Source organism: Heloderma suspectum, chromosome 5 (assembly GCF_057233095.1).
Source record: "Heloderma suspectum isolate Gila_16-S chromosome 5, 16-S_ref, whole genome shotgun sequence".
NCBI lineage: Eukaryota > Metazoa > Chordata > Lepidosauria > Squamata > Helodermatidae > Heloderma > Heloderma suspectum.
Window position 1 is genome coordinate 171,495,305 of NC_139462.1, and position 12,889 is coordinate 171,508,193.

Consider the following 12,889-nt stretch of genomic DNA (forward strand, 5'->3'; position numbering starts at 1 on the left):
AATCTAAATAAAAATTAGGCTTGAGGGCAGCACTTCACTTTGCAGCATGGCAACCTCATAGTTAAATTAAAAGGAAATAAAGCCTTAAGGAATAACATTAAAATCAGAAGAAGCGGGGAGGTTGGTGGGCACCATGCTGGAGACTCCAAACTTAGACTCAGTCCTATGCATGCTTTCCTGGCATAAAGCTACATTGAACACATTGGGACTTACTTCCACTCCAAGTAAACATGCATAGAATTGCACTGTTAGTCTACACTTCATGCTGTGTAGAACCAATGGAAAGCCATGGACACTGGTCCATTAGGGCAAATGAGGCACTGCCCCACCAGGCTCAGACCTCCTCCTGCTTGCCGCCTTACTTATTTTCAGTCCAGGGGGTGTTCAGCCTCCTCCTTAGTCTCGTAAGTCTTAGATATGTGGAACTCAGCAGGCAAATACAAATGCACACAGCATCCTATCCCCCCCCCCCCTTAAAGTTATAGGAGGATCTTCTTGGGAAGAGGGCATCACCAATTTAAAAAAAGCAATAGGTTCAGGACAAACAACAGAGGTACCTGGTCAATGGAAGGAATCCACTGACCAATCCGGAACTCAGCAGAGTGGGAGGGGCTTCTGTCCTCTGGCCAATGAGCTAGTATGCTGATGCTTGGGCTGGGTGTATGGGTGTGGTGTGGCTTAGGCTAAGGAGTGGGTGGCGGCTGCCTTACTTTTGCTTTTGATTGCTACTAGGAAGAATTCTTGCTGCTGCAGCTACACTCAGGTGAGGAGGGGAGCAGGAGAACAGGGTTTTTGTTTTATTTTACTGTGACATTCTGTACAGACAGAGGAAAAGCTGCTTTGAGGAACAGCTCTTCATTTAATGTTTTTGGGCAAGGGAGAACATTTTGAACTTTTGTGGGGGGAGAAGTTTTTGTTTTTTGATGGGAGAGACTGTTTTTAAATGTGTGTAGTAAACTTTCGAGGGAGTTGAACAGTTTTTAATTTCTAAAAAGAAAAGTGCAGGGAATACTGGTGTGTTTGTGTGTTGGTTGGGAAAGACCTTTGCTTGGTGCTTGCTACCTGTCCTGTAAACCGTTGTCTATCATGCTGGGCTCTGTGTATGTGAATATTGGGGCCGTGGGAGTAGGTAAGACAAACTTTCTCAGTGAAAACAAGTCAGCAGTGAACCTAGCAAGAGATCTCTGAGACCATTCCTAGCAAGATGTTAGTGTCAGATTTCATGGCCAAAAATCCAGCTGCCAGATCTAGAATCTCTGTTCTGGAGGAGAGCCCCGGCCTAGCAGCAACTGTGTTAGAAGCCCTATTCATGTGTTCTTCTCATGTGTAAGCTCTACCTGTGAAGAAGGGGAGCAGGAATGATCATTCTAGCTCCACTTCCCCTCCCTCACCATTTTCATAATCCTCTACACATGGAGGGTGACTTTCTGCAGAGGATAGCTTCCTCTATCTATGAGAGTTCATAGAATAGCAGGGTTGGAAGGGGCCTATAAGACCATCGTGTCCAAGAGTTCTTCCCTAAACATTAGAAACCTGATTTTCCAGGATTTTGAAATCTTGGGGAGAACCTTCATGGACAGAGGAGCGTCTCCTCTGCAGATAGTCACCTTCCCCATGTATTTATTCATTTAATCCACTTATATATTGCCTTTCTGCCCAGGAGATTTGCAGTTTGAAAATACTAAGACAAACAAGTGTTAACAAAAACAGAGTTCTCTCAGGCCAACTGAAGGTGTATGCAGGCACTGATGGCATGAGATTCCTGGCCTGGGCTTAGCATAGAGGGTGGTGAGAACAGCGAGGGAGGGGGCTGGGGCTAGCATGCTCGTCCCTGTTCCCCCTCCACTCGTGTAGAGCTTACATGCGAAGAGACTGCTTAAACAGGGCTAGAATGCTCTGTTTGAGTCCAGTAAATTTCAGAAAATCCCCATAGATAAAGGAAATAAATCCTAGGTAACTGTGCATGGGATGGCAGCCCAAGAGACTGGTTTAGAATTAGAACGGTACATAACTAAAGTCCAGCAAGGGTATTTTCTATTATGATTTTCTGTTAAAAGAGAGGCATTGGATTAAACCATACACTTTTCGCAATTGGAAATATCATATTCTCATGGCAGCCACAGCAGCAGCAATCTATGAAATTTTAAAGTGAACAGTTGACAAACTGAGATGATGATATTGCATATTTATAAATGAAACATGGGATGAATAAAATATGGGAGTCCCATTAAGATGAGGTTTCTGGGAGAAGAAGTGAATGTTTGAAAAGAGGACAGCCTTATTGTGCCAGATCCTCCTTGTCTCTTTCTCTCATAGTAAAATTTCAAGGTAAAACTTCCACAGACTTTGGTGTAAATGTAAAACATTTGGGATATGAATAGTGGGGTGTCAGCCAGGCAATGCTTTCACAAAGATGTCCTTCATTGGTTGACAATTTCTCTGTGTTTTTGTTTTAAATCCTTCATAAATTAAAGAAAACATGTTTTTAATAATTTTTACAAAACCATGTTGATGAAGAAAGTTAACTACAGTTTTGATCATACATCCTCACAACCAAGCATAGACATAGTGGCCAAGATCTTCCAATTCATGTGGATGAACAGGAACTTGAGCATGGATCTCTTGTATCCAAACCTAATGCTTTATTCTATGCACTGCACTTTACTGTTCAGTCATGGAAGTAGCAAGCAACACCATTTCAGGTTCACTCAGGTTCACTCTGATACACATACCATCTACGGCAAGGATGGGGAATATGTGGCCCTCCAGATGTTGTTGGATTGCAGTTTCTGTCATCTCAGCTCTATTGGCTATGATAGCTAGGGTTGATGGGAGTTGCAGTTCAACAACATCTGCAGGGTCATACATTCATTCTCCACCCCTGATCTACAGGATGTGCAGTGTGCTTTAGCCTTGAGAGCATCTGTCTACACTGCAAGAGAGGCAGGGCTGGCCCAAGACAGTTTGCTACCTGAGGTGAAGCAGCAAATTGGTCTTTCCCCACCTCTGGCAAATCAAGGGGCACATCAAAGCCAGCCGAGTAAGTTTGGCACATAAGGCAGAAAATGCCAAAAATACCTCTTCCCTTCAATGGCAGTAAAACTAATAATCAACAACAACAATAAAAAATAATTTTTGATGTCCTTTCATGTCACCCAAAGTCAGTTGCCTGCGGTGGCTGCCTCACCCTGTCTAGTGGTAGGGCTGGCAACGAGGAGAGGATTATTTATTAATGAAATTTATATCCTGACTTTCCCCAACAAATAGTGCTCAAGGTGCATTGCAACACAAAAACAGAAGATTAAATACAAAATTATAGCTAAAACATAAAAGCAAATCAGTTTGAAACACATCAGTAGAAAAGAAATAAACAGCACCCACATGTTCAGCAAACAGCTTAAAAGCCAAATGCCTGTATGAATAAAAACAGCTTTGCCCGCCAGTAGAAGGACAACTAAGGTGGACTTAGCCTGTCTCCCTTGTCAGGGAGCTCCAGAGCCCAGGAGCAGCCACCAAGATCACCCTCTTTTGTGTTACTTCCAAAAGTGCCTCCAACGGTTGTAGGACAAAGGGAAGGTAATTCTCTAGAAAATGAAAAAGCCTCTTCTCTTGCTGAGATTCATTGATGAATCTTCATCTGGACTCATGGACAGGAGGCCCTGATGAAATTCTACCACAACTTCAATAACTTTCACCCCGCCATCAGTCCAAGCCTTGACCAGTACATGCAACATCTTTACTTTCTGGACACAACTGTACAATTACATAATGGACATATAAGCACTACCTTATATCAGAAGTATACTTTCATGCTTTCAGCTTCTACTCAGAAAACATCACCATTATCTGCTGCTAAACCCTGCAATATAATTGTATCCATTTAGATTTGTCAGACAGACTCACAACTTAAGGATCTACATCAGGCATTCCTCAGACTACAGTACCCGCCCAATGAAGTGAAAAAACAAGAGTGATAAGGCCAGACTGGTATCCAGGCAATCTACTACAGGACAGACCCAGCTGAGAAAGTAACAGAAAATCACTTGTTATCACCTACATTTACCAGTGAAACCACTCCAACATGAATTACGGGTGCAATCCTATCGGGATAGGCGCCCGCCTCCAAACTCAGAGGTAACCACCTATCCAATGCAGGGTAGGAGAAGCGCGGAGGGGATCGTGCCCTCCATGCTTCAGCTGCCCTGAATTTGTGGCTAGACAGCTGATTTCGGCTGTCTAGCAGCAGGGAAGCGGAGCGGGGGAAGCGGCTGCCTGATGACACATAGGATGTGTTATACCAGCATTTCCTCCTTCAGTGCCCCCAGGAACACCCCGTTTTTGCTGCTCCGTGCTCTTCAGGGCGCGGGGCTGTCCTGAGCTGCCTGTGAGGCAGTGCAGTGGGGCGGGGAGGTCAGTCCCTGGAAACTGACATATCCTATGGCTGTCTAGCCACTGACTAGTGGCCATAGGATTGCTCCCTAAATTAATCATCATTGATCTATACCCTGTCCTGGACAGTGACATAGGCCTTGGGTAGTAGGCCTGTACTTGCTTATAGACAGTCCCCCAACCTAAAATGGTTACTCACTAGCAACAACAGCCCACATAAAAAGGATGCAGACACAGGGACCAGACCCTGCAGCAATCCTAGATGCCAGTTCTGTCCCCATATTTACTCTGGAAACACTATTACAAGACTGAATAATGTCATTCCCAACATTGGGGGATCGTTCACTTGCTTCCAATGTGATATATGCCATCTCCTGTCAGCACTCCTCTTCTGCATTATACTTAGGGCAAACAGGCCAGTCTCCACAGAAAAGAATACATTGACACAAATATGATACCTGAAAGGGCAATATTCAGAAACCAGTGGGAGAACACTTCAGCCTCCCAGGACAATCTATCACAGATCTTAAAGTGGACATTGTGGAGCAAAGGAACTTCGAAGGGAGATTAGAGGGAGAGACTGCTGAATTAAATTAATCAGTAGGTTCAATTCTATCATCAGAGGTTTGAATCAAGGTAAAGGGTTTTTATTATGCTGCATGTATTAATTGGCTTATATATGAAGTGCCAGAATTTTGGGTTAACAGCAACTGTACCATGAGTGACTTCTATTATTATTGTGACTGTTACTTTCTGCATTAATTTCCTTCTGACTTAATAGTTTACCATTCTCTCCCCCTCCCCACTCCCCAATATATGTACTGTGTATATATACCTGAAACTCGATAACACTCCATGCATCTAATAAAATGGGCTATAGTCCACAAAAGCTTATGACAGAATAATTTCGTTAGTCTTTAAGGTGCCACGGGGCTCTGTTGAAAATGAGAAGGACTGCAAGAAAGATGGTGTAATTAATCTTATGTAAGATTTTCATCACATTGCCATAGTTCTCTTCATATATTATGAGGGTGAAGTGGTGTCCATGTGTAGAAGGGGCAGCAGTATTGTGCCTGTGGTCTCACCCCCAATACCACACAGCTTCCCAGCCCCATCCACCCAATGTCTGCATTGGAGAAATGCATGTTTATAAGTTTCCACTCAATTTGGAGTTCCAATCACACAGAGTTTGAGACTGTGTGGAGGCTATGCATGTAGAGTTCTATGCACAAAGACTTTCCTTATGCAAGTGTCCACATTTTAATACATGGATGTTGGCGTGGGCAAGCCTTTCTTGGTGTGTAAAGCCCTTCACTGAGATAATGTGTGAAGTGGGCTCATAAAGAGAGGCTGGTGGCTACATAATGAAAATCAGCTGATCCATATGCTAAGCCATTGTACACAAATAGCTCACCAGTCATAAAGAGTGGCTACATAACTCAAGTTAAATACGCCTTTGTGTGGTGGGCCGCATTTACAAAGCGTTCTCCAGGACTCTTCATGGTTAGTTTTTTTTTTCTTTTAAAAAGATCTACTTTGATTATCCTAGCCTATATTTTACTGTCATGTATTTATGAAAAATGGTTGAGTTTTAAAAATATATAAAATTCCTTTCATTTTTGATGGTTTATATCATTTTCAACTTGAGAAGACACAGAAGACAGGGAAGGTAGGTTAAGGCTTGAGTGATTATGTATGATCGCATCTGCACCGACCTTCTGTGTGTGCTAAGCAGTCCTATGCTGTTAAATACTTTCAGCAGTTGATGGTTGTGTAGTCAATGGATCCATTTTTGCTCAAGTGTTGATATTGAAATGAAATGTTTGCCAAGTCTCTCATAAGTACAAAGTCCAATTCTACAGAATAATGTGCTTTGGTGATTGACGCTTTTATTTTTAAACGCATGTAAAAAATAAATTCCTTAAAATGCAGTATCTCAGCGCCAGCAGTTTGAATGGTTGCCAGCCTTCCAAGCTGGCCCTGAACTATCCTGTTTTGAAACTCCAAGTTTCAAGGGCTTATTTCCATGTCTTCCTTGAGTCTCCTTAGTTTCTTCTCTTTTTCTCCTGAGAGCTCTGGAAGATCATTTAAAAGGTTTAAACTTTTTGTTCAACTCTATTCTCTGAATTGTTTTGGCATTCAACATTGGTGTCCAAACGCTGTTTGGACATTTCAAAATTGGTCAATGAGCTTCAGACTTGCTAACACAATCAGGATCAGGACAGAATCATCTGACATCGTTGTATAAAAGACCCTCCATAGTACCATTTAAAAAAAGCAAGCAAGCTAAGAACTCATAAGCGTTCGTTCCTGCTCTGATTTGAGCTTTGGGACTTGCATAGCAAGAGGAGAAAAAAGGAACACAAATTCTTGCTTGCATATTCTGAATTGCTGAGAATAAAATAATCATGGTGTCTTAAAAACTATATTGCCACGTACCCTTGCTTTAACTGCAGTTAGGAAACTAGGTACAATTTATTCTTCTTTCTATGGTGGCTTTTTCTGTTGGCCAACACCTGGTAACAGCTTGCTACAGAATAGATTCCAACAAGTATGTTTATTCTTTAAGTTAAAGATGTGCTGGAAAAAACTCAAAATTGTCTGTCCCCCTGTTATCAACCATTCAAACTAAGCCTCGCCAGCATTTGAAATGGGAGGCTGTGCACTGCAAGGTGTCATAGGGCAGAAAATAGTCCTAAGACTCCCAGCATGCCCCAACTGGAATGCTAGGAGTTGTAGGACTTTTTTCTGTCTAAACATGCATTGGATTGTGTCCCTACCATCCTTGTGCATTTACATGGGTGTGTACAAACATGTATGAACTTGAGCACACTCCGGGAGAGAGCGGAGCACAGGAAGGCCTGGCGTGCTATGGTCCATGGGGTCACGAAGAGTCGGACACGACTGAATAACTGAACAACAACAAGTACAAACATGTAGCAGTAAAATCTTCAGAAAGCAAGGTGGGGAAAGTAAAATGTCTCTGCGTGATGAGGGATAGTCCTTCAAAACAAATATGGAAGTCAGATGAATTTTGACCATAGCAAGCAGTAAAGAATAGTAAAGAATTTTGACGGTAGCCCAGATGGTTTCGAGATCAACCCCAGAGAATAATTATTCTATAAGGCAGATATTCTGTGGACCTGAGTATTTCATATCTGTCACAGTGTTCTGTTAGTTTTTCTGGCTCATGTCATGAGGCTTCCTTAGCATATGTAACAACTGCTTTTTCCTTAATTGCAGAATGGCTTCCATAATGTTACTACATTATGCCATAAAATAAGCAAACTCTTAAGAAATAATAAATCATTGCATACTGTAGAAATGGTATGTGTGCTATTTATGTGTGCTATCAAATAGCAGTGTGCTATTTGAAAATCACTATGTCCAGCAGTAACAAATCATAGTTCTTAAAATGGAATAAAATAAGATCATGGTCAAAAGAGAAATTTGGAGTTAATCATGAAAAGCCAGGTTTAGGAGTAGGTTTAGGAGCCAGGTTTTTCCTCTTCCAATCTCCTGTTCAGGATTTTAAGAACTACAAGCCACCTGTGTACTTTGATCGAGAGCCTGGCTCCTACTTTAGAAAGAAGCTGCTGCTCGCTTCTCTCAATTTTAGATTATTAAATTCATGTGAAAACTTGAGTGAGTGAGTCAGAAAATATGTGAGTGTGGTTGAATATGCAAGCCCTTGGTAAACAGAAGGATAAATATAGTTGATAGCTTGTGTTCACTAGCGTGGAAAACTGAAGATCCTACTGACTGAGGGCGAGCTTTCATCATGCTGTTGTTGTCACCTCTTCTGCTGAGACCGTGTTGTATGGAAGTGTGTGTGGGGGGAAGGGGAGATATGTATGGTGTTCTGTAAATATTAGGAACACAGTATGTGTCACCAACAGAGCAGCTAGGACTGGACCTTGGGGTCAAAGTCCAGGTCCCACAGCCTAGCACCCCCCCCATGACTACCCACAGAGGGGCAAGTAATGAGAACAAGGGCAAACAGGCCCAGGACAGCACCTAGGCTAGCATGGGCATGCCAGGCCCCACCAGGGCTGACACTACTTGCTGCAGCATCCTTTCTTCTTTCTTATTTTAAAAAAGATTTTATAGTCAGGGGGTGGCTGGCCTGGCATGTACATGGGTTTGTATGCTCACTTTAGGTTTTTTTTTTTTTTACTTTTAAAAATATATTATTGTTTACAACAAAAATGGTGCGTATTCCCAAGTAAATGTGTTTAGCATCAGGACAGCAGAAGCAACCTTCCTGTTATTCTGGAAGCTCTTCTACACCAGGGTTTTATCCTGCACCGTTACCGGGGCTTCTGCTTCCAGATTCTTTGCAGGATTAAGATCGGTTCCTTTACACGTGCTTTTTCCCCAGGGATTTCCTTCTTCTGCAAGTTCTGTGTGTTTCATTATACAGCCACTAGATGGTGCTGTGGTATAGCAGAATTCCAGAAGTACATGCAGCTATTATTGTGCTTTAAAAAAAACCCTGGACTTTCCCCGATCTTAAAAAAAAAAATGGGATAAAGGTTATAAAGCATGGGAGAGGCCCTGGAAGTTGGCGACATCGTGTAAAGGACCCATAAACTTCTGTGAATGACCAATCACAAGTGCATGATAAAAGCCTCATGTAGAGATTCCCTAAGAGTCAGGCTGGTCAGTGGTATGATTTAAGTTAGTTTAAAATGCAAAACTACACATGCTCAGAGTACTTCTTTCGTTTTCTTTTTCTCATTTAGTCCAGGGTCTAACATTTGCCACCTTGTCCCAGAGTTCACAGGGCTTGCACTGGAAACCTGTGGTTGGATCAGGCATTGGCTCCCTGAACCACTGGGCCTGCTGCTTGAAGAAGAGAACTGTGAACCATTCCAGCTCGGCATCTGCTTCTGCCAATCCTGAGCAGGTTGGCAGCAATTGAGTGGGGTATGGGCTGGGAGCTAAAACTAGCAGGGGAGCTGTCTAGAGGAAGTTAGAGCTGGGTTTGCAAAGCACCAGCAGTAACAACAGGCAGAGACTGAGGGGTTTTATAGCAGACCTGGGAGATCCATCTTTTCCTGGAACTCAGTAAGCCCCTGAGCTGGAGCATGCATTAGTGCTTCCCTCCTCTTGAGGAAAGCTGAGAGAGAGGTTTCAGGCTGTCATCTTTGGTGCTGGGCTTCAGCATGGGACTGCCATTGCCTCCGCTCCACTGGTCTTGGGGGTAATGGTAGAGGCTCTAGAACTTGGATGGAGGGTCCCATTGAGGGCAGTTGTATCCCTTGGGGATGTTGAGTCCCCTTGGGGCCTGCTGTAAAGTCCTGCTCCTCCTCTTCAGACGAGGTCTCAGCAGGCTCCAGGCATGGATGGGTCTTGAGACAGGGATATTTGCAAAACAGCCCAGAATGCTGTGATATCAGAGGTCTAGTTCAGTGCCACCGGCTGACTACTGCTAGACTACTGGTTTTCAGCTGGCCTGCCTATGTGTCTAAGGTATTTGCCTGCCTCAGCATCTGACCACATGTGGACACTGTGTTTGTTGTTGTTGTCATTTTACTCCCCTCCTCTATCTAATTTTTGACTATTACCATCTGTATTATAACTGTTCGCTTATCAATTCTGCAGAATTACTTTTTTAAAAAAAAATCTGCCTTCTAGTATTCTCAATATACCTATTACTGAGAATACTAGGAGGCAGGAAATGTGACAATCTGAATCTGTCACCTTTTAGGAGTAGCCATAACACATTTGTGTCATCAGATTGCTTGTTCCAGTGGTCTTAAACTCTTGGAGCTCATCCTTTCATTCAGAAACCCAGAGAACCAAAAGACATAAGAAAATGAATGAGATTTTTAAAAAGGGACAACCAAAGACAGAACTCAGTTGCCTGTCTTCTAGATCTCCAAGCAGCTATGGAATGACAGTACTAAAGATGAATACCTCCCCCGCATCCCTCTTGCGAGGGCTGCCTATGTCAGTGATGTTTCTTAATTCTGTTCTTAGTTGATATTTATTTATTTATTTATTTATTTATTTATTTATTTATTTGCAAGCTGGCCTTTGCTGACCATGTTTTCTCACTGATGCTCTAGATTAGCCTCCTCCAACCCTTCTTGGTGGAGGGTACCAAGCTGGGCAAGGCTGCTCTAGAGACAGGGGACGTGTGGTGAATGTTTTAAAGCTAACATCTTGTTACACAACTGTGTCATAACTGCCATTTTTATATTCACCTTCATACAACTGCACTGGCGTAGGAGAGAGCTATAGAGTTTCATCCAAACTGTAGTAAATAAAAGGCGGAGTTTAAGAAATGAAGAGAAATATGTGATATGCCTATAACTGGAAGAAAAATGGTTAACAGCACCATGCTGAAAGCACTTCAGTATTTCTCTATCTCTGTTTTCTCCAGTTTTGTTAGGGTTTTTTTCTCTTTAGAGGCAGTGTTTTAAAAGTCTGACCTATTATGAGCAACTGTCTAGCTTTTAACCTCCTTTCCCCTGCATCCTATAAAGGAAGAGGAGAGGACTGAGTTAAGAGTTGGAAAAAGAAATATGGGTTCTTGCATGATAAGGATTTGAGGGGAACGTCAAGACTGCTTTAACAAAAACACAATTATTATGGTGAGTTATTCCTCTACTCTATTCACTCTATTCACTCTATTTCAGTTTGCAGGTACTACTGGATTCTGTTCGTACTAGCTTTTTGAATTTTTGATGGGGTGGGAGATAAATGAGAAAGGCCAAGTCACTCAGGCCTTCTAAATTTTTTGACCTTACAGTTTTTACATTTGTGTTCAAAGAGACCATGGGTGTAAGAAAGAATGGCTACTAATTAGCTACAACCCATTTAAACCAGAAATCAAAAGATGTTTTAATCTACTAATGGAGTAATATTATGAAATAGCTTTTCTCAGAATAGTTCTGGAAGCAAACAAAACCTCAGATCTGAATAAATGTATGATCCAGTTTTTCTTCTTTTTCTTGTCCCTTAGGGCAAAACTTGTATGAATGCAATCAGCTACCATTTTTGTTTTGTTTTGTAAATTGCCTCCCTCTAACCATCCCACTTCTTTTCAGGCAGACATAATTGAGTCTGGTCTAACCATCTGACTTGCCCTTTTCTCCCACCTTTAGCACTGAGTGGGGTATTAGCTTGAGTCAAATGAAGCTGTTTTGTGGGGAAACCTTTATGTGGTGCACCTGCTCTCTGCTTTTTGGTGTGATGTAGTCTAGACTGTATAAATTCATCTGGCTTGGGATGGAATGGGGTGTGTGTGATGTATAAGACATCCTTATTTGCTCTGTGATTTTGTGAAAAAATATCTACAGTATGTTTGACATGCTACATGAGCTGAGAGTTATGGCACCTTGTTAAAGATAATAAAAAGGAGTTAGGGTAAGACAATAAAAGTCATTGTAAAACTCTTAAAATAGTTGTGGACAACAACAAAAAATAGTTATGTAGTTTTTGCCAGCATAATGTCAGCTTAAACTGGGGAAAGTAGGCACCATTCTGAAGCAACAGAATCTGCCTGGGATGAAAGGCATCCAGTATATAGCATAAATAATACAGAACAAACAGAAGAAGATGATGTCTGACACTAAGTGCAGCAATGTGTCAAAGCACTCACTCATCATTTTTCCTCTGATGATACTAAACACCTAAAGAAAAACTATGCTGAATGTTCCCATAAGTATTTTGTGTATCCTGAAGTAAGATCACAGGGCAGCTCTATTGCAAGAGCTGACCTGTGAGGTATTATATGAAGATTAACTGGACTGATGATTAAGATTCCCACTTTTTTGTCTGGATAATGCCCTGTATTTGTTCAACCCATAAATATAGAAAGACAGAGAGACAGACCAATTTTGGATCAGTGGCTGGATTGTGCCACATGTCTGTTCCATGAGTAAATAGTTTTTTTTAAAGTAGTCCGATTTTGCATAGAACTCTCACAGGCTGCTGCCTGAACTTCAGAGAGAGAGAGATTAACTGAAAAGAGGCAGCTTATCTCTCAGGCATATGAAAATTCTGACCAGAATTTTATTTTGTTTTGCTGTGCAGGCAGACTTCCATCTAAAGTAAAAGCATTAATGATTGGGGTTTTGATTTCTGTTTCATTACTACTATCTTTTGTGGTGTCTCTTTGCCTATCAAATGTCTCTGATCGTTCATTTTTAAAGGTCTTTCTCTATGGCCGATAGGTCTTTGGTTGTACAACAGAGTTTTTCACCATGTAGAATTATTATTAGAACATTTTTTCCCAAAAGAAAGAGGGAAGCAAATGGCAAATTTAATATGTAAATACATTTAGAAAGGTAGATATGTGATTGCTTTGTTAATTCAACTTTTACCTCCCCCACCTTAATATTTACGTATTTACCTATGTGTAAACTTAGTTCATTTTAGATAACAGAATATAGTAAACTATGTAAACATTTAAACAGGCAAAAATAATCTAACTTGAAATATGGCCTTAGTGCACTTTTATTTTTGTATTTGTTAGTAGACTAATGTT

The 12,889-nt window shown here is 41.6% G+C and overlaps 1 protein-coding gene across 1 annotated transcript in view; it reads left to right on the plus strand.

The window, feature by feature from the left end:
- Positions 1-631: 631 nt before the first annotated feature.
- The window catches only part of THRB (thyroid hormone receptor beta), a 103,461-nt gene continuing 91,203 nt past the window's right edge, over positions 632-12,889 (plus strand). The window contains exon 1 of the mRNA XM_084860430.1: positions 632-763. The gene's annotated coding sequence lies outside the window, so the exon portion shown is untranslated. The remainder of the gene's footprint in view (positions 764-12,889) is intronic.